The sequence below is a fragment of the Amblyomma maculatum genome, chromosome 10, assembly GCF_055883805.1.
Source record: "Amblyomma maculatum isolate TAMU_Amacu chromosome 10, ASM5588380v1, whole genome shotgun sequence".
Lineage (NCBI taxonomy): Eukaryota > Metazoa > Arthropoda > Arachnida > Ixodida > Ixodidae > Amblyomma > Amblyomma maculatum.
The window spans coordinates 80,678,677-80,699,919 of record NC_139353.1 but is presented as its reverse complement, the minus strand read 5'-3'; the positions used below and the strand labels follow the sequence as shown (position 1 = coordinate 80,699,919).

Below are 21,243 nucleotides of genomic sequence, written 5' to 3'. Positions count from 1 at the left end.
CTGTCGAAAATGAGTATTCGCTATGGTCAGGTTGTTTTCTCGACAAAACTCTACAAGCCTCTGCCCAGCTTCATTTGGTTCACCAAGACCGAACTTTCCTGTAATTCCGGATATTTCTTCACTCCCTACCTTAGCATTCCAGTATCCTACGAGAAAAACGACGTCTGATGATGGGGTGCGGTCTGAAAGGCATTGTAGGTCCGCATAAAATCTCTCATCATCAGCTTCTTCAGCAGTAGTGGTCGGTGCATAGACTTGGATAACTGTTATGTTTAAAGGGTTACTTTGGATCCGACGCGAAATCATTTGGTCGTTTTTGGGGTTGTACCCTAGCACTGCTTTGCCCATTCTTCTGTTTACTATGAGAGCGACCCCATTCCTTCTCTTGGATTCGTGCCCACAATAAGACATAATGGTTGCCGGAGTTAAATTCTCCCATTCCGGTCCACTTGAGCTCGCTGATACCCAAGATATCAATGTTTAATCTGTCCATTTCTCGCTTGACGATATCCAGTTTACCTTGCGTCATAGATCTTACATTCCATGTTGCTATGTGATATATCTCCTTGCAATATGGGACTTTCTGGTCGCTTCCCGACACATACACAACTGAGCGTCCTTTTGGCTTTAGCCCAGCCGCTTCATTCGTCCTGGAGCTACTAGGAACCCCCCTTTGTTCCTCCCCAGTAACATGTGGGACGCCTTCCAATCTGGGGGGCTCATCTTCCGGCGCCATATCATTAATGGTATTGTGACTGGCCATAGGGTTTTCTTGGCAGGAAATACTGGAGTGGGTTGCCATTACCTTCTCCAGTGTATCACAATTTGTCAGAACTCTCTGCCGTGACCTGTCTATCTTGGGTGGCCCTACACAGCAGAGCTCACGACTTCATCTAGTTTCGAAGCCCCTCCGCCACGACAAGGCAGTGATCAATGAAGGGGACCACTCAATTTCCCTCTTAAAACACTTGGCCTCCGAACGGTACCTTCCTTCTCATTATTATAGTTTTTGTTTTGTATTCAGTAACTATGGTGATCACACATCCCATTCCAATGAGCAACAGGCATTCGACGCCTTTCGGCGTTTTGGAAATATTAGGCGGACATGTGACTGAGCAGAGGAGCGAGAGAGGCACAGAAGATAAATGAACAAGGCAGAACACTACCGTAATGATGCCAGCGGTTCTCTGTATAGGAAAAAGGCGAGTGAACTGCATATGCACAAAATGAGGCGATGGGGCGGTGCGGCCGCCAACGGAACCATCTCTCCCGCAGGGGTTTCTGATGGGTATCGGGTTAGTGCTGCTGTTCCCTTGGTACACAGCACATAAACAGGGCCGGTCCAACGTTAAAATGGAGTTGAGTCTGACATAAACTAAGGAAAGGTTTTGAAGCACTCTTCATACGAGAATAATTCGTTTTACAAGATAACATTTGCTGGTCAGCATCTCAGCGGCCCTTATGCGTGCCTTTTTGGATTTTTACACAATAATTCATTTCGACACCCCCCCCCCTTCCTGCCTCCCTCCCACAGCAAAACTAGCTGCACCCCCTGAGCGCCGCACCCGGTGTTGACCGCATCGCCTACTCTCCCTCGTGATGCGACTGACGGCGTCCAAAAATATTTCCTATACGTGGAGCAGTACAACGTATATACGAAACGATATTAGTGAAGCCCAGCTATTTGAAAATTAGAAATTTATAAGACGAAAGCATTGCCCCTTTTAGGAGTCATCGCCATGGAAACGATGTATTGCGCATATTGCTTTGAACGCATGCATTAGCAATGAACATAAAAGGCTAACCAGAGTGGCAGCAGCCACCTGGACCAGACATACAGTCAGATATTTAATTTATAAGTCTTTATGCCTGTGCAAATTATTTTTTTCTGCCGCTCGTTTTACGTCATCTGCTATGGATTAAAATTTGGCTCCCGCTTGTCTCTTAATATATGACAAAATGAGGCTGAAACCTCAGCTCAACCACTGCTTATAAAAAAAACATGTAGCCATTGATTTGTGAAAATGCTCAGCGGAGAAGTAGGATACACATTCTCAGACACCAAAACTAGGAAGATAATTTTGATCAAACGTATACTGGAGTGTGCCCGAAAACAATAATGAGGCTTGGGGCTGTGCTTGAATAATAAATAGTCATTATTGTACCGCGAATGAAATAAAAGGCTTTAATCGTTCCAGGAGCCATCATCAGACTAAATTGCTCTTATTACAACTTTAGTTCTGTAACTATTCTGAAATAGAGAAATTTCGAGAGGCTTTTGTCTTACTATCATCAGTGAATTACTGCCGGAGGTAAACGTTCTCTCTGTTAGTGAAAGATACACTTTTTTCCACACCTAAATAGGACAACAAAATATAAGCATTCATGCATACATGTCTGAGATGCCCAACGAAAAGACCAGACTTACATCGGATCAAAGCCGTGAGAGATCTTGCGATTTCAATATTAGTGATGCAGCTTGTGACTTTCTCACACCCTCTCCTCTTCTACCCTCCCTCTTTAATCCCCCATTCTCCTTCCCCAGTGTAGGGTAGCCAACCGGAATTCATTCTTTCTGCTTAACATCTCTGCATCCCGCCCTCCTTTTCTCCTCCTCCTCCTCCTAAAGGTTCTCAGTGCGTAAACATTGACGTGGAGAAAAACGCACAAAAATGTACCGAAAACAAAGGGCGGACGGCTCTTTCCTAAAGATATGCACGCCTTTAGTGCTATATGTAATATTAGTGCATGTATTTCTTCTGCTTTACGCGAGCAACGCACACAATATAGTATAAACATTTCTATGTTTTTTTGGCGTAAAGGAAACCACCGAAGGGTAATTTTTTACGATCTGCAAGGATGGAAATACAACATAATTTAAAATATTAAGTTTGGATTATGCCAGGTCAATTTGAACAGTGCCATAAAACAGTATACATGGACATCTAGTTTCATGCTCTTGAAGCCGCTTGAAAACAAAAGCTACGAGTTTCTATCAAAATGAGAATCTCAACTTACCCCCACACCGTTTGTAGCAATCCACGCAGGTAGGAAAGGTGTCTCCAACATAGCATATTTTGAACTCTGAATACTCGCACATATTTCTTGTAGAATTGTAGAACCAAATAACAGATTTCTTTGCACAGGATTCTCGCATTTCCCCGTAGCATGGCCTAGGAACGAATGCTACATAGCAAGGCATCCATTAGTAAGTTAAAAATCACTATTTCACTAACACGTAATTGAAAGCATTAATGCATTTTCTGCAGCCACAGACAAAACCGTGTGCACTGACTGTTATCGAGCAACAGCGAACATTATTATACAAACATAAATTATGGCTTCCGTTAGCAAACAATCACAAAGGCATACATTATTTCGGCAATATCTTTATTCAGAGGTAAGTTTCGCAAAGTATAGAATTTTTCTACCTATCGACGTTCTTTGCAGAACTGTGCTCTCAGGATTCATTAAGATCGCTGTAAGTTATCGAACGCCAAAATTTCAATTCCGAAGACTTGAGCATTGACCAATATTTCGAAAGCAAAGGCCTTTTAAGCTTTCAGAATTGTGTGTTGAAACTGTAGGGTGTCTTAGAAAGAGCACTACAGACTGCACAATTTCATAAACGGCGCGCCCTTGCGTAGCTCCATTTGCTTCTTAAAGGTTGCAAGTTCCATTTTCTAGAAAATTGGCGTATTACTCCATCATGGACGCTAATGTGATCACACCTTTGCGTGTCAAAAGAGCTTTATAATTCACAGAGAAACCATGTATTGTTGATAGAGAAGTAACGTTAATGACGTTACTGCACCCACATATGTGCCGAAGAACTGCTATGCACATTGCAAGCCAAACCAGAAAGGGGACGTTAAAGCGCCGCCTTATCGGTACAAGATATCGGCCTGAGGACCTATATAATGTTTCCGCATTGAGAAATTTATATAGAGGTGCGCTTTGCATTCAGAAAGCCACTGTCAAATTTGGAACGCGAAGGAACAATCTGTGCTGGCAATGTGATATCAGGACTCGATTAGGTTCGGTGGTGCCCGCATGCCTGAGCCAATTTTCCTATACGTTTTCGTAAAGCAGGGGAACGGCGATGGCGTTTAAGTCGAACGAGCCTAATAGGTTATTGCTTATTATACTCGCATTGATTCATTCAAGTATGGAAGCCTCATTAACATTGCTAGTTCAATACGAACAATAAGAATATTTTAGGCTTTGCCAGTTCTTAAAGCGGTGATCCAGAGTCACACGGCGCCGTTATTTCTTTTTCTTGATGTTATCTTTCTTGGCGTTTTCACCATTAGCACCCCCATTAGCACCCAAGAAAATTTGTGACCAGAAATGATGCCGCTCATAATCTTGTTGACATAACCGCGCGAACAGCAAGTTATTAGACAATGCAGGAATAACTACCATTGATTTCGCGATTTCTTCATTCATTCGTACATGTCGACTGAATAAAGCATTTTGCGATTTGTATTTGAAAGAAACTAATAAGTAAAAAATATGGCCTTGAATAAATATGCAATTGGTTTGGCTTGGTTGAGGGTGCTTAAAGTAGCAAATAGGCTCAGGCCATGAGAGAAGCCCTAGTTGAGTACTCCACAAATTTCCACAAGTAAGGTTCTGTAAAACGCACTGACACTGCGGAGTACATGGGTGCCTTATTTTCTGCCCTAATTATGAAAGCCATCATTCCTACAGTCCTTAAACTGTGAGTGAACCGTCATAAGGGAAGTGAAGACTGATTAACAAAGGCAGCCTAATTTGGACGCTTTTTTACGAAGTAAGCATTAAAACGCAAGTCGATAAAAACTACTGAGCAAGAACCTTGCGGAAATAGCGACGCGCAAGCCTTGTCGAAACCAGGTTCGGCTACTGGTTGGATTCCGCAATAATGGTTGCATACTGGTTAGGTTCGATTAAAAGTGCATGATACTGTCCTCCTTTCCAACTGCAAAATCAACAGTACAAGGTTGGCTCCAGAGCTGGTCGACAACCTCATGTGTCTCTTCTTGTGCAGATCGTAATTATATTACCGCACCTCTACCACGGAATTCGCGGGTGTATACACACGGAGGTGTGAAAGCAATCCTACAGAAGGTCTGATCCTAAAAATGTGTAATGCAAGGGCCGCCGCTTTTATTGGCTATACTGTTTCGTTAGGACGCAACAACGCGGCCTCGCGTGAGAAATTTAAATTAAGTCCGGTACATTGCTTGCCCAACACGCGAGTCTTCCTTATAGGTATTTCAATTTCCCCAGCAAGCAGAGAGGGTGATGGGGTCTATCACTGTGAGGTAATTGGTGGGTGGCCATTAACTTTTATAGTGCTTTTATGCAATTTCTTACAGCGAACTCGAACCAATCAGGTACACACCTGGGTACAGGATCAGTAGGCGAGCCTTTTCCCATTCATCAACCGTGGCCTGCGCTTTCGCACGTCTAACTAGCTTTGTTAGGGTTAAACCTCGCCCTTTTACGCGGCAAATCCAAGATGGGTGACAGAAGGAGGGTAAACCGCGTGTCTTCACGATCATACTAGCCGCTACACAGGGGCTAATTGCAGACGCCACGATTAACCTTCTCTAATGTGACGCGGGGACTGCCAAATGGGACCACATGTGCCATTAAAACTGTAGCGCATCATTCCCTTTTTCGTATAATGTTTGCACAAGCCTGCTTTGGCGCATTATCTAACATCTAGTTAAAACCTTTTGATATTCCACAAAGAAAAAAGGCGAAGGAAACAAACTCATTGCCTTAATTGCTATTACTCGGCATTTGGGATGACTGCTCTATTTCATAAATGTTAAACACCTATCATATATAATATTTAGCACACGCTACATTTTTCCATATTTCCTATTTGCGAATGCTGAAAGCAAGGTTCCTGAATATCATCAGTTTCGCAGCATGGCGTTTAAGTTTTGCGTCATACTTATTCGAGGATATATCATCTGTAATATAAAAAATATTATGGTGATACTGCTGGGCAAAAATAATGCGCAGGAGACAAAAGCACTACTATTAGTTAACAAACGGCTTTCATCAGTGGCTTTTCTGTTTAAATGTGTTTAGCACGTGTGATACATACCGGGTGTCCCAGCTGACCTGAAGCAAGGGTTAAAAATAAAATATTTGAGGTAGGCCAACGAAACCGGGTGTCTCAGCTAACCTGAAGCACAGAACCGGTTAATTGGAGAAATATGGGAGAGGCCTTCGCCCTGCAGTGGGTATATTCAGGCTGATGATGATGATGCTGAACGAAACCGGTTTCATACAACTGCAAGCCGCTTTGTGCACCACAGGCAAGTTTATTTTGTTGCGCAATCACTTACCTATCAAATGGTAATTTTTATAATTTCTGAAATGTGGACTTCCGTCCCATAAATATCAATTGGAAAGTTGGAGAGCGCCTTCAAAAATCCCCATTCCATTATTACGGTAAAGAAAGCATCATGTGTATCTTTTTGTCCAAGCAGGAGAGAAATACCGTGAAATAGAAATAAAATCACATGACTAGCGCTTTCGCGCGCCACCACTGTGGTGCTCTCAGTCATGGTTTTATGCCCGAGGTCAGCTGCGGCCGTGTCGCTTCGGCCCCGCGATAGCGGCAAGCCGGTATGCATGTGATGGTTTCTTCGCCTATGTCAGACAACCGGCACACCAGGCGGTGCAAGTAGCAGCGAGCGCGGCGAGCTTGTTCAAACCATCGTCAACATGTCAGCCTGCCGTTATAATGGAACCGTCCAGCCACACAGATCATTACCGGCTGGCTCGACCATAATGACATCCCATAAAAATGAACAAGAAAGAAGCTGGAAACTTTCTTTCGTGGTGTCACTCACTGCACATACCCCTCGCGCCCGAAAATATGAGAATTCTTGGTTTTGCTAGCAGATTTTAACTTTCCTAAAGAACTGAGACTATGAGAACGCAGTAGTTGAAGGCTGCGGAAATTTGAGAACGATGGAGTTATTACTTCTTGCAGTGGCATCACACAGTACACGGACCTTTGCTTTTCGGCTGCCTGTGTTCAGAATTGCTCCACCATAACCACTGCTCGACAATGGCGACCATTAAAACGTATCTGGTCTAGGTAAAACGGAATTTTGGCGGCACGTGAGGTATCTGTTCGAAAGTGACTTCTAATACAAAGTATATTCGTTATCTACTACAGGTTTTTTTATTTGCAAATAAGGGAAGAATTTTATAGAGAATGTATATTTCTTCCTGGATCACAGTTTCGGGACTGCCGGATTTCTGGAGTTGACAAGACTCGTACGGTGAACATTTTCAATTAGTAAATCAAGCAGAATTACTGTTTTTTTTCAGGTTTTATTAATTACTCTTTTACGGAAAGGAGTCTTATGAACGCATAAAGACTCGAGCGTAAGTGTATGTAAGTGAGCTATAGGCAAGCGAGTCAGCCTGACACGATGGTATAAAAATTTATTCAACGAAAATCATAGCTTGTGAAAAGAGTACAGTCATTTTGAGCATGAAAATTCAGGAACAGGTTGCTAGCGAATATTGGCGCTAAATATTTAAGGCTAGGGACCTTATTCCATAACGATTAACTTAGGTGACATTCCTGCTTCGCACTCCATAAAACGATTTGAGCCTCCAGATTTTTAGTCGCAAAGCGCATGACCAAGCTTCAAAATGTTTTTCAGTTAATAATGACCTTCCTCGAAGAGAAATCAAATTTGATTTTTATATTCCCGTTCACACTGTCAACCCCAGAATCGAGCTAGAAAGATAGACGTTAAGGTCTGAGCTCAAAATGGGAATCCTAACAAAAAATACTGCCGCACAATACAGACAGGTCATATGTGAGCATTTCAACCAAGTGGAAGCACACTAGTGTGAAAAAGTAACTGAAACTTGGGCGCCTGAGACAAGGTGCTCATCAGAATGCACAAACTAATAAAGTAACGCACTTTTTCTTCATAAGTTACCAAGTGTCGAAATGAAATGACCAATTTGAGTTATAAAACTGATATTTACGTACGTGGTTGGGAGGGTACTTCAGGTTCAACTAATTCTGGTTTATCACGGATAACGCTGCAACCTGGAAGGAGAAAAATATATCAAAATGCGGCCCAAAATTCCTAACGGCACATTTGTTTCAATCGAAGACAGTTTTGTTTACTGGCGAGTCCAAGAGAGGTGCATTAAATAAAATTTTTTGTTTTCGTATTTTTTGTATACTGTGGAAATGTAAACGAGTACGGTAGTAGAGTATTTCTCTATCTTAACGCCTAATAGGTTTTATGGAAAATGAAACGGATCTTGGCAAAGGAGTCGTTTTCACGCACAAATTAATAAAACCTTCCATAGCTTCTCCACATGCGCATGTCTAACCGGAACTCCATTACGCACCTAGTAATAAAGTTATTACTACTACTACGTCCGCTACCCCGTGCACTTGTGCTTGTCGCGCCTTGTACCTTGGACCTGGCCAAAGCGAACAGCCGCACACCATGTCGTTTGCGCAATATATATAGCAGTCGATGTATATATTCTACTCTTTCTCTCTCTCCGCTCGTCGACGGCACGTGGAGCGCCAGGTGTTTTTTGTGTGCGTAACCGGGACTCGTATTGCCGAGCAAGGTTCTCTGACTAGCGCCTCTTGCGCGGCAGTGCTGTCGGTCTGGCGGTACAGTAATGCTACAATAAGCAGTTTTATTTTGATCAGTACTTTCATCTTTCGAGACACATCCGCCTCAGAACGCTATTTCACGAATTTGCAATAAATCACAGAGTGGTATAGTTGCAATGACGAATATTACGCAATAAAGGTTAAGGGAAGGACAAGTATGTCAGACTTATCTCCGCCGTCGTGATAATCTGAAAGGGAATATGATTCTACAAGAACGCAACAAACATTTATTGGACCCGCCTTCAAAGTATTTTTCTTCGCGAACGTGAAATACACTTAGTTGAAATTTCTTGATCCCTTTCTTTAGAGTAAGCTAAATAAAAACTGTGTCCGAATTTCACTTTCAGATAGGAAACATCGTCCCGACCTGCCATTCCATGGAAAATTAAAAAAAAAGCTATACACTTTATTTTGTAAAAAGAATTAGTAAGGTCTTTAAAGCTAGAAAGGAAAATTACAAAACAGAGTGGTACAATAATAACGCGATAAGGCGTGAACAACGCTCAACGCAAATTGCGATACCTGGAGATGAAAATCTGGAGAGGGTGTAACGTATCAGCCACACTGACTAGGGCGAGTAGTTTAACAAACCCTGTAACGATCACAAAGTACGAGCGTAATGACGTCACTTGACAATTCGTATTGGTCTACGTGGTCATGAAATCTGAAATAGCGACGATAAATTGAAAACGATATCAGAGTATTAAACACGGATTCACGGCGAGTAACTATGCTAGAAATAAAGCTAAGGGTATGTGTGAATTGAGCCTCCTAGTAACTTTTGAATGCGAAGCGGAAGCGTTACGGAGAGACCATCGATGTACGTTTGCTGAGCTTGATTGAAAGCGGCGGTTAGTGTGCTGCTGTAAATAAATACAACATAAACATAGATGCAAGGTGTTTGTCCGAGAAGGGAAAAGCAAAGGACACCAGCAGGAAGGGACTCTTTAGCGCTGTAACATCGCATAATTAGGGCGGAGCAAATATTCCTTAGGAATATCTGTTTCCCAGAACCTCACCAAATCTAAAACCCTTAGCAGCTCGAGTAATTTTAGGCGAGGGAGCACCAAATCCGGTATGTGCTGCTCTGGAGTTTCTAAATTTAAAGCTGGTACCGTTCCTAGCGGGGATGGCCTAATCAAAACAATATTATGACCCGACACTTACCTCTCACATAACCGCACTGAGCCCTTCTTGATCCGATTAGCGAATAATAGCCTAGAATACTGCCCGCAAATGCATGCAAACAATTGTTTGGCTGTATCTTTTTAATATGCACTGTCACCGCACAGCACACTGGCACCTTGCTTTTCGCATCCATGGAAAAGCACCTCCCGCAGACAGGATTCCATCCCGCATCCTTGGGAAAAGCAGTCGAGTGCCCTGACCAGTCTGCCACGACGACCGGAGGTGCAAGCAATATACTATTTTGAAAGTAACAGCTTGGAGTGGGACACAAAATGGATGCAAATAAATACTGTGCGATTTACCCTATATTAACCATATACTATCCCCAATATATAGATGCATGCGCTCTGGTGAATGTTCTGTCAAGCGCACACAGAAAGAGTATCACAACTAATTCTGCAACTAAAGAAAACTTTGTACATTAGTTTCACGTACTTTTAAGTCCCCACGTGTCAGAAGTGATAGCTTAGCGTAATCGACTGAAAATATTCGCCTATTGTTAGGGTCTAACGTGAGTATTTATGTTTTATTTCTTTGCTACAGGATTTCTTCACCTGTTTCAGCTCGGATAGGTCTGGCTTACGTACACAATGAGGAGGCTATAGCGTTCCCACCGATATATGTGCATTGTGAACACTCCGCGTGCCAACCGTACCCATATCTAGTTAAACTAACTCAAAGAAACAAACGGAGCTATACTGCAAGTAGATGCAAGAGCGATAGAATTAATCAGATGTGTGATAGAGCCGACACACGTGTACTCAGACTCAACACAAAGTATCGCGATGACAGAAACGTGCGTTTTTAAACAATATAAGCAACGTTTGCCATTTGTTTCTCTGTATATTATCTTTCGGGATGACCATGCCTTCATAAAAGAATAAATCATGTCCTCTATGTTTTTTATAAACATTTATGCAAAATGAAAACGCAGTTGAGTTCCACCCTTTGCACCATTTTCTGTTGAATGGTTGTTCCTATGCTCCATTGGGACATTCCACAGAATCCGTTTCTAATGTTCTGTAAGTCACGGCACCTCATGCTCATCCATTATTGTACAAAATTGACTTTTGTTGGAAATACAGACGAAGTCATGTGGATCCAAAAAGGAAGTCTGCAGGATGTATGTATTTTCTCTCCGCTAAAACTTTTAAAACGGCGAACAATCCCCTGAATTTTCACTGTTTCTTTAGCAGTCGATGAGAGTGCCTTGCTTCATACAATTACCCATCGCAGACTGCTCACAAACCGCCAGCGTATGAGCTCTTGCTCTTCGATAACAGTTTCCTCTAATTATATTACAGAAAACCAAACCTAGGCCCGCATTCCGAGTTTGCATTGTTATCGAAGTGTCGCTATCTCACGTGACCTCGAGTCCTTTGATTGGTTGAAACGCCGGAACCGAGCGTTGCCACTACGAAACCGGTAGAGGTGGCAACATCATTTCCCAGCGTTTCCACCAATGATGTGACTCGAGGTCGGTGAGATAGCGACACTCACGATAACGACGCAAACTCGGAATACGGGCCGTGATGCCAAATTTGAAGGCTTAGTATTATGCTGATGATCTGTAGGGACTTTGACCGGCTTTTATTTCTCACATGAAGTGTACTTTGCTCATGCAGTGCAATTATTCTCTTCCTTACAGTGTTTTAAAATAAATGTGCTCGTTTAACTTGCTAATCTAGCCTTTTGAAGCAAGACGTAAATAGCTTTTTATTCTAGTCTTTCTGGTCCAGGACTCATAATCGCACAGTCTGGTCAGTTTGTGACCTGTTTGTTGGAGCCATAACTCTGAGAACTGCTAGCTGTCTGTAAGTAAAGACCGTGTAGGTTAGAAAGAGGTTTCTGATTCTGGCTCAATGACAACAGTGTGTATATGGCTGTTGGCTTATAGCATCGAGCCACATACATACAACAGAAATAGGGTCACAATCAGAAGCACCCGTTTGGCCTTCCCTTGTGTAACTCTCTTCAGTAATTTTGATATACTTTGTAATTCGGTTGTTTTGTTTTTAGTAGATGTATAAGAAATATGGAGGTCCTTCGCTCAGCTCTTTGAGAACTACGCCCATCGTGATGGATCTGTGAACAAAGGAAAACACCACATTTCGCAGGGCAAACAAAGCTACGCCTCGAGTAAAAAATGAAATTTGGATGCAGCATTTTACTGCGGTATTCACTCTGTGAGAATACTATGATGTATGTGGGAAGCAAACACGCATCGACCGTGCATTTAATATACTTTTTACTCAGGGCGAATGCTTACCAAACTCATTGACAGTTATCACAGGTAAACACGTCGCCCAATATAGAGCAGTTATTTCTGGTGCTGAATTTCTACAAACCATTGCTGGACGTTTACGCTAAAAATACTGTACAGTATATGCTATTTGTTATGTGCAAATAAAGAGGAGCCGACTGCATGGTAAAGAATTGTATGGCAGAACATTTTTTGCCAGATCGAATGCAAACACACTGAAACGTGTTTTTTATTTTCATGTTATTTCAACCGACACACGCCGGTGCTGCTCCAGTTTGCACTACAGCCGCAAGGAACACGTTTCACTAATATACTGGCCAATCGTACCCACGTGCTCCGGCTACAAACTCGATTCGTCATGCCTTAGGCTTTTACCTCACTGATAGTCAACCTCCCTTGCACCACCCAGGTATCAATGTACGCCGATGACATGCCCACTTTGGCATCCTCTGCGATGCGTCTCCAGGTGCATGCAAGACTTCAACGGGCAGCAACAATAACTACGTCTTACCTTCAGTACCAAGGTATCTGCGTATCACCGGCAAAATGCGCGCTAGTGAAATATACACGCAAATCTATGAATCCATTTCCGGTGTGCATCCATGGTCATAACATTTCTTACTACAAACCTTATTGTTTCTTAGAGATTCTGATAGACCGCAATCTAATATGGAGCCCGCTTCGCACATTATTCAAAAAATCTAACCTCCATCGCTCATTAATTCGCTATCATGGCGAAAAATCATGGAGATCTTCGGTACAGCCAATGCTGCAGTTGTACAGAGCAGTATTTTTAGAATTACTGCAGTATAGTAAAGCTGTACGTAGCACATGGAAGACTTATCTGCATGCCCTCCAGGCAGTTCAAGGTTAGACCCTTAGCACATGCTTGGGCCTCCCTCAGAGCGCTTCAACATTGTGAAGTATTATACTCGCCAAAGACCAAGGACTTTCGACATAAATTGCTCTAGACTCCTTGCGAATGCATACGTGACATGTGCCAAGGGTTCCACAGCATCACGTTGCACAAATGCCTCTTCAGAGATCACATTTCGCATTTACAGAGATCGTAGCAATACACCAGTCAACAATTACAAAACAGTGCACTCCGTCGGCAGGACCTCCGTCACCACTGTGGAGTCCACGGCTCCCATGTGTACGTCTTGCTGTTCCGGGGATATCGCAGAAATCGAATTTATCAACGGAAGCCCTTCTAAGAACTCACACAATTCATTCTACACAATGGCTACTGGGACCGTACTCACATCCATACGGATGGCTCGGTAATCTCTACCAGTTCTGCCTGCGCCATCGTCACAACTGCGAGGCCAGCAAACATATACCATCTCATTTCTCACAAAAATACCTCTACCTGATGAGAACTGGCTGCTCTTTGTGCTGCTGTAAAGTATATCTCGGAACAAACTTCCCAAAGATGCACTGTATTCTATTATTTTAAACATGTCCTTACAAGAGGCTCACGAAATCATCTACAATTGGCTACCAGGCCAGAGTTGAATTGTTGACAGCAAATTAGCTGAAAACGCTGCTCGATCGGGTCACGAAACAACCACCATTGTCCAGATACTGTTGACAATAGGTGACGTAGTAAGACACCTTCGACTACTCGCCCAAAACGTGACTAGCCAATCAAGGTCTACGCCTGCAGGCTGGATATCCCGCTCGCGCCACTTTGACCTAATTACTGCAACTGCAAATAACATCCGGTCTCTACTGCTGTGAAACTGCAATGTTGTGCGGCCTGTAGCTAGAAGTGGCGTTTAGAAACGCCTATTCTCATCTCATCCGAATCGCATACTCTTCGAAGTGTGAGCAGTGCGGGTGTGAAGAAACGATTACACACATACTTTGTGACTTTGAGTGTGAGCTGCCTTTTTTATTATTACAGTCTGCCGCTTAGACAATCGCCCTCTTAAAAAAGCGAAGATTGTGGTCCTTGGACGACTCCGTTTTCAGATAGGAAAGCGGTGAAGGCGCTCCTGGAGTGTTTAAAGGAGCCGGCGTCAAGTTCTACACTTTAAGTTTGTGCTCTCTACCCTTTTTCACTCACAATCTTTGTACATGTGACAAACTCCTTTCCTCGGCTCTCTTCATTTCCTTTTTCTCCCTCTGTACCCCTGCCCACATGTAGGCTAGATTCGTGGGCATCGCCTAGTTAAGCTCTCTCACTTTCTATTCGGCTATTTTTCTTCTCTCTTCATAACCACGCGCTGAATGACGCTTTGTTTGCTACGTGTTCAGTGCAAAAAAAAAACACCTGATGCGCGGCGTTTCATTTTTTTTTCGTGGCTTGTGCAAACGCGATTCCCTGGGTTCAAGTTCGTTCAAAAAGTCGCTAAATAGTTATTTTGTCCTTCCGGACACCAGAAATGCGTGTCAAATTATGAAAGCATGCCGAAAAAGCTTTACGCTATTTAATTTATTGATTTTGTGTCTAGACGTGACGACTTGCTTCCCAAGAAATCCTATCCCGTTTTCAGAACCCTGTAGTCAATATATTAAATGTAAGTAGCCACAAAGTCATGCAGATTTCACCAGCACACACTGCAACCCTGAGAGCAGAGCAACAGCCTTATGCTAATTTACCGACCGCACTTTTCATTGTATTAAGGAAGGTCGCTACCATAACAAGCGAAATAATGGTGCATAAACTATTGTAAATAGTATCCAGTTTTCCTAGAATTAAGGTAAAGACCACAAACAAACGCATTAAAACCGCCGGTCTCCGTAGATGTCACGGTGAAAAAGCCGAAGTGCATTTCAGGTTGTACTGAAGAGGATATTGGCATATCTAGATGATCGAGGTTCCCGAACAATAGTACTGTAGTTCACGCGGTGCCACACAAAAAAAGTGAGTATTACCACAAAGGTTGCTTCCGCCAACAGGGGTCCAAGCAGCGTAAAATAACCGCTCCCTACCGTACCCAGAATGTTGGTCTACTTGAGTAAAAAAAGTGACAATGATGCGCGATGACTGAACCAGTGTCTAAACGCGCGCATTAAAAAGGCTACGAGACGGAGTTAGATATTTCTACACACACATTGTGTCGATTGCTGCATTCGTCAAACCGCAACTTCAAGCAAAAAAGAAACGCTGTAGAAAGCGTGCTGACGCTCATTAAAGGGGGAGAAGGGAGCTCCAATCGGCGAATTGCTAGTAGAAACAGCACTGAGGCTAAAACGTGACTTAAAATTCCTATCAAAATATTCGTGGCAGTTTCCCGGTATTAAGAAAGCATGCAAAGCTGACGACATGCGGACGATGCAATAAAATTCCTATCAAAATATTCGTGGCAGTTTCCCGGTATTAAGAAAGCATGCAAAGCTGACGACATGCGGACGATGCAATCAACGTGGCCTCTAGACCGAGCCAAGATGGCGAACTGAAATTGTTGCCGCGGTGTTGCCGGCCACCAAGCAGTTTCTAATACCGTCTTTTAAACAAAATTTCTACAAGCGTTCATTGCGTTTCTCATGGAGGCGTAAAGCTGAGTGTTCGATTTGCTATCGTAGTCGTTTTTACTCTGTTCGGCTTTGGATAACGGGATGAAATGTATATTTTTTCTTTATGTTTCAATTACAGTACTAACCTGTTGTGAAACAGGAGTTGTCGAAGTGAGATTTCTCGTCAGCTTTCATCTTCATAAATCTTCATATTCGAGGTTTTGTTCTTTCAATGCCCTAGCATTTCTTTCCTCTTAATTGAAATCAATGGGCGAATAAGCCGGACAAATCCCAAGCAATTCTAGTCATAAACTGATCTAAAGTATCCATATTGATTCAAGGAATTGAACCACCGTTCATTCACGTCCCAGTCAAACTCGCTAGCCACTACACCACGGCGAGCCTGGGCGGACTGTCCATAATTCTTCGTGCCTCCCATAAAGATGATCGAAGTAAATAAAGAAATAAGAATACTATGAAAAGAAGGAACAAAAAGTTATTCGAAAATAAAACATATACTGTCTGAAGAAAACTGCAAAAAGAAACGTTGGTGCACTTATTGCCACCAGAACAGCAGTAACATCGCCCACTCTTCCGCATTTCTCCAATTGTGGTTCAGCAGCGATCTCATTTTTTTTTAATTGGAGAACTCCTACATTATCAGCTCATATTTCACACAGCTTTGCAGTTCGTTAGACGTCCTTTATTGCTTAGCCTGTTCACTAGACGCTAACAATTTTCCGAAAATGGCGTTCTCACAAGATGTGTCCCATGCATATCCTTGGTTCTTTTATGCAGTCAAGACACTAGAATATATGTGTTGGTTATGTGTTCTAGCTGTTGTTTGGTATATTTAAGTCAGTGTGCCTTTTATGTATCCGACTTGGTTTTCTTATTTGCCTTTATAGTACGCCCAATTTCTGGTTGGTCAATTTTTGGGGGGTATAAGCGCAACCCAACAGCATTATCAGATTTGTAATTTTTACCAAACGCCAGAGACACTTTCATTAAAAATAATTTTTATGCGAACGAATAAGCGATGTAATAATTTACATGCTGCAGCAAGTAGGCTAGTAATAATAAAGGCTGTATACTTTTTTATACTCCTCATTACTAATATAACTTGTAACACATATAAAATAAAAAAATATTTTAACTGCGGTGTCTTGAATTAGGCTGGCCAGTGCAATTGTCAAAATTATAAATGGTTTACTTCTTGCGGCACAAACGTTTGAAATTGCGCACAATTGTGAAGGTTCCTATGCTATGAGGGCATCATGTATTCTCTGGGGATCACAGTTACGTATTGGGCTTTAATAGGCACAATGCGCAGGTACTCAGGGGTAATGCAAATTCGGGTAGTGGACAAGAATATTTAGAAAGTTTTCGAGGAAACATAGAACTGTTTTTGGACTTGACAGGACGCACCTGAAACAATCGCTATAAACTTGAAATTGGATAAGTTATCCATAAACTGACAACCTCTGTAAGTACACATAGAGCATTTCATTTGGGCCAGGCTAGCAGAATTTACTTAGTTCAATCCCCGGCATCCTAGTTGGACAGTCAAATACTATGGTAGGGCCTAAATATTTTTAGTGTTTGCCGGGCTCCCTTTGTAATTTGTGACGGCTCCTGACCGATTCGCCGAGCAAGTCGTCATAGTGATAGTTCGCAAATTTCATATTTCTGGGGACCATTTTCCTTGATGCAGGCGTCGTCATAGTTACATATACAAAATGCGTTGGCATCAAATTAATTTAGTTTAAGTTTTTCTTGACGGAGACGGTCACAGTCTCGGCACTGGCGCAACATTTTATGCATAGAGCTATGTTCGCTCCTTGCAAGCTTTGGCTTTGCTTCGTCCACTTAAAATTTAAGAGATACGATCGTATATTTCTATCGGTCCTCAAACAGCTAGGTTTCAGTTTCGATAACGGAGTTTGAGATATTTCATTTCCACATTTTTGCCGCTACCTTTTCTTGCCTCAATGCTGAAAATTACTTCACCTTGGAAGATGTTGCTCTATCACGGGCATGTGTCGCATCTACTTCTTACGTATTTGATGAGCAAGTTCAAGGCCATGTGCGTTTTACACGTCTAATAAACTCAAGGCGAAAAACGCTGCATGAGCGGCAGCCTTGGGATAATGCGTCGTTCTCAGACACACGTTTTGCAATGGTGATAAAAAAGTACAGAGATATCGCCGGAACAATCAAAGCACACTGGATTTATGTTAGTGCTTTTCTGTGAGCTTGATATAACAAAGGAATTATGTACACCATGGAAAATGATGAGGCCACGGGGCCGCAGCTTTGAACACAAACTTTAAAAGGAGTGGTAGAGATGTTGCACATATTTGAAATCAGCATCATAAAGGGAGTGTAAACTCGCGCGGGATAAATCAGATAAAACTAAGGACGCGAAACAATATAATGCGGCAAAATGTTCGTGAACATCAAGTTAAAATTTAGAATTACAGCTTTATTAGGCAATATTGTTTATAACAACCACGACACCAGTCGAACACAGAATCTGCACTGCTTAAAGTGTACTGAGTTTTATTTTGCACCAGTATACCAGAGTGCCGCTATACTAGCATAGTACTTCCTGATGTTAACACACGTTTAGTGTTTGTCACAGCACTGCACAAGCAAAATTCGCTTATAGAACCCGTCTTCTGTATGGGTCATCCCATTTTAATAAAATGGCAGCGCTTTCAGCCACCGGGACAGAAATGGGAATATGAGCAAAAGATCAGGCGAAAATAGCGTGCTGCAATCAGCTTTGTCTTGGGATGCATGTTTTTCTTATCAATTGTTCATAGTGCTTACTGGCTTTAGGTTAATCCTCTGGTGTCCAGCTTCGATGTTTTTGAGGGACTGATGATTTTGGAACAAGCTCTAAATTAGAGCTTGTGTCCGTTTCAATGCTTTTTTTTTCATCGTTTTTAATCAACTCACCGAACTGAAAGTACGAATACATTTCTCTAATTTAAAATACAGGCTACTGCGCTCTGCTTTCTGCACTGCGCTTTTATGTAAAGTACTGATGAAAGATTAACGATATATTGCCGTCTTGGGCATAAATATCTTGCCGATAGTGTAAAAGTTGCTTTCTTCAAACCTTTTGTTCTTCTGTAATGGCTTGATGACGTGAGAGAAACATGTGGTCATGCATTTGAATTTTAGCAACAATATAAGGTTGTACATTTTGTAATTTATATGCTGTCTCCTACAATTTTACCATTTCGATTATGCACCCTCCATATATTAAGAGCTGATTGAATATGCCATTCGGACATGTTGATCGCGACTACTGTCTCCTAGTAACAGCTCATCTTTATCCGCAATAAGCATATAAATGTTAAGCGCGTGTTTCCAAGAAGCTTATTGTCATAAATGTCATCTATATGACCTTTAGAGCTTAATACGTGACGCTTCAGTGGAAGCTGTATTAAGCTCCTTGAAGTCTTCTTGGGAATGTTTCATTTCAACGAAAAAACTTGGCGACCTTTCTGGAAGCTTTGAATCCAACTGAACTTCTTGCATACACTTGCAGCACGTTTCATATGTGCTTTCTCTAACATCTTCGATGACCAAATGGTCCACCTATAGGTACATGGCACTCATTAATACAACTCGCGCGGAATGGAAGCGAAATTTGATGAGAGCAACGGAATGGTCTCATACAGAACGACGCGCACTCAAAGTGGAACATTGGTGTGTATCTCATATACGTGCGGTCAAATAGGTAGGGTATTTTGCTGTCAATTCAACGACTTCGCAGTCGACATCACCAGCAGAAGCATTCTTCGCATTGAGGGCACAACCATATTATATGTACACTTAGCGTATATATGTGTTAAAACCACATTAATTTAATTTTGTATATTTACTTTACACTTCAGGGCCAAAGGCTCTACAGAGGAGGAGTAGCAAAACACAAAAATAGCTATTCAAAAATGTTCAGTGACACAGATGTAAATAACCCCTCAGTATGCAATATATAGCAATACCTTCTCTACCATCTGGTAATAAGTTTAGTTTGGGGATTTAAAGTTACAAATTAAGTTAGGGTATGTGAGACGATGGAGTGGAAGGCTCCGGAAATTTCGACCCCTGCATGGTGTTCTTAAACTTGCACTGACATCGCACTGTACATTGGCACCTTTGCGAATCCCGGCAGCGGCGGTTGCTACCGGCATCCGATCCCACATCCTTCGGTGCAGTAGTTGAGCGCCCGAATCACTACACCACCACGACGAGGTCCATCTGGTAATTGTCACTGTCGACAGTATCAGCGGAAAGGTGATTCCAGTCGTGGGAGGGACACGGCAATATTTACTGCTAAATATATTTATTGACACATGAACCGAAATCGATATTTGGGATGGTCAGAACGTTGGGATGCATAAAATGTGTGAGGAATAAGGTGATCGCACGAACGGGATGATGGTATAACTTACGAAAGAAATAAATACTAGCCGCCTTTTGACGCCGTGATAGTGACGAGAGAGAAAGACTACATTTAATGCAGTTATGTTTGCAGTGCCGTAACTTTTGCGTCCGACAGTTGTCTGCCCAAGGTAACATTAATAGCTCATGAAAACATGAACCTTTATGTCCGATAAAGGCAATAAAGTTCCATCTGATTACCTTCGGGGTTTACAATATAGCTCGCGGTAAGTATGCGAAAGAATTTTTAAAATGTCAAAAGAAGGGAATTTTTGTATCGTGCACTTTACAAATAACTACTTACAGCACCTGTTGATGAAAAATAAAAAGAAATGAGAGCAGATAAATATCCTAGTCGCCAACATCTTCGCATTCAACGTTGCTTATAAAAATGGCTCAGTTTCAGCAGCACTATAATTTTGCATGAATGCAGACTAACCTGTGATCTACGCTAAATTTCGCGGATTTCATATTTTATTTATTAGGAACCTTGCTTTCTCTTATAATAATTGCACATGACGTCTCTCATGCTGTCATATAATAATGTGAAAAGCGCGGCGGCGAGCATATTTTCGAACATATGCCAATTAACATTACTTATCTTTGCAGAAACAACTGCACTCCAACATTTAGTGATCTGTGCTTTCAGATCTTCCAGCACGTAATATAAAATGGGAGAAATAAAGCAAAATATGGGTCTGCCTCATCCTTTTATGAAAGATTTAAATTGCCCGTAGCCACCGTTTTAGTGAGGGGGTTGCCTACCATGCCTGGCTGAGGAAATGAAATGTGCATACAAATGCTCTCACTACATTTCCGCTGAATCACAGACAACAGCTCGTGTTCCAAGTAAATTTTTGCAAGCTTGCACCTTTACAAACCCACACGATGAGAGAGAATGAGTTGAGGGCCACCTCCACGTTTATTGGCGCTGAAAATGAAAATAAATCTAAGGCTTGTTTTGGAATTGTAAGATTTCCTTGAAAACTTTCCTCTTGCTAATGAACGAGGTGAACACAGTACATTTGAGGCTAGGACACATATATATATAGGAGAAAGACATCAGCATCTAAGTGTTTATGGTCGCTTCTATGCACCACAGTAAAATTAAACTCTTGTAGGCGTAAAGCCCATCGAGCGAGCCGCCCACAGGGTTCACGAAGACTCACGAGCCAGCAAAGGGAATGGTGGT

At 42.2% G+C, this 21,243-nt stretch overlaps 1 long non-coding RNA gene across 1 annotated transcript in view; it reads right to left on the bottom strand.

Annotated features, from left to right (window-relative positions):
• The window catches only part of LOC146176854 (uncharacterized), a 34,790-nt gene extending 14,270 nt beyond the window's left edge, over nt 1-20,520 (bottom strand). Inside the window, exons 1-3 of the long non-coding RNA XR_014701225.1 lie at nt 20,356-20,520; nt 8,027-8,086; nt 3,019-3,186 (exon numbers count right to left, since the gene is read on the bottom strand). This is a non-coding gene — a long non-coding RNA (uncharacterized LOC146176854). The remainder of the gene's footprint in view (nt 1-3,018; nt 3,187-8,026; nt 8,087-20,355) is intronic.
• Between the last annotated feature and the right edge of the window lie 723 nt (nt 20,521-21,243).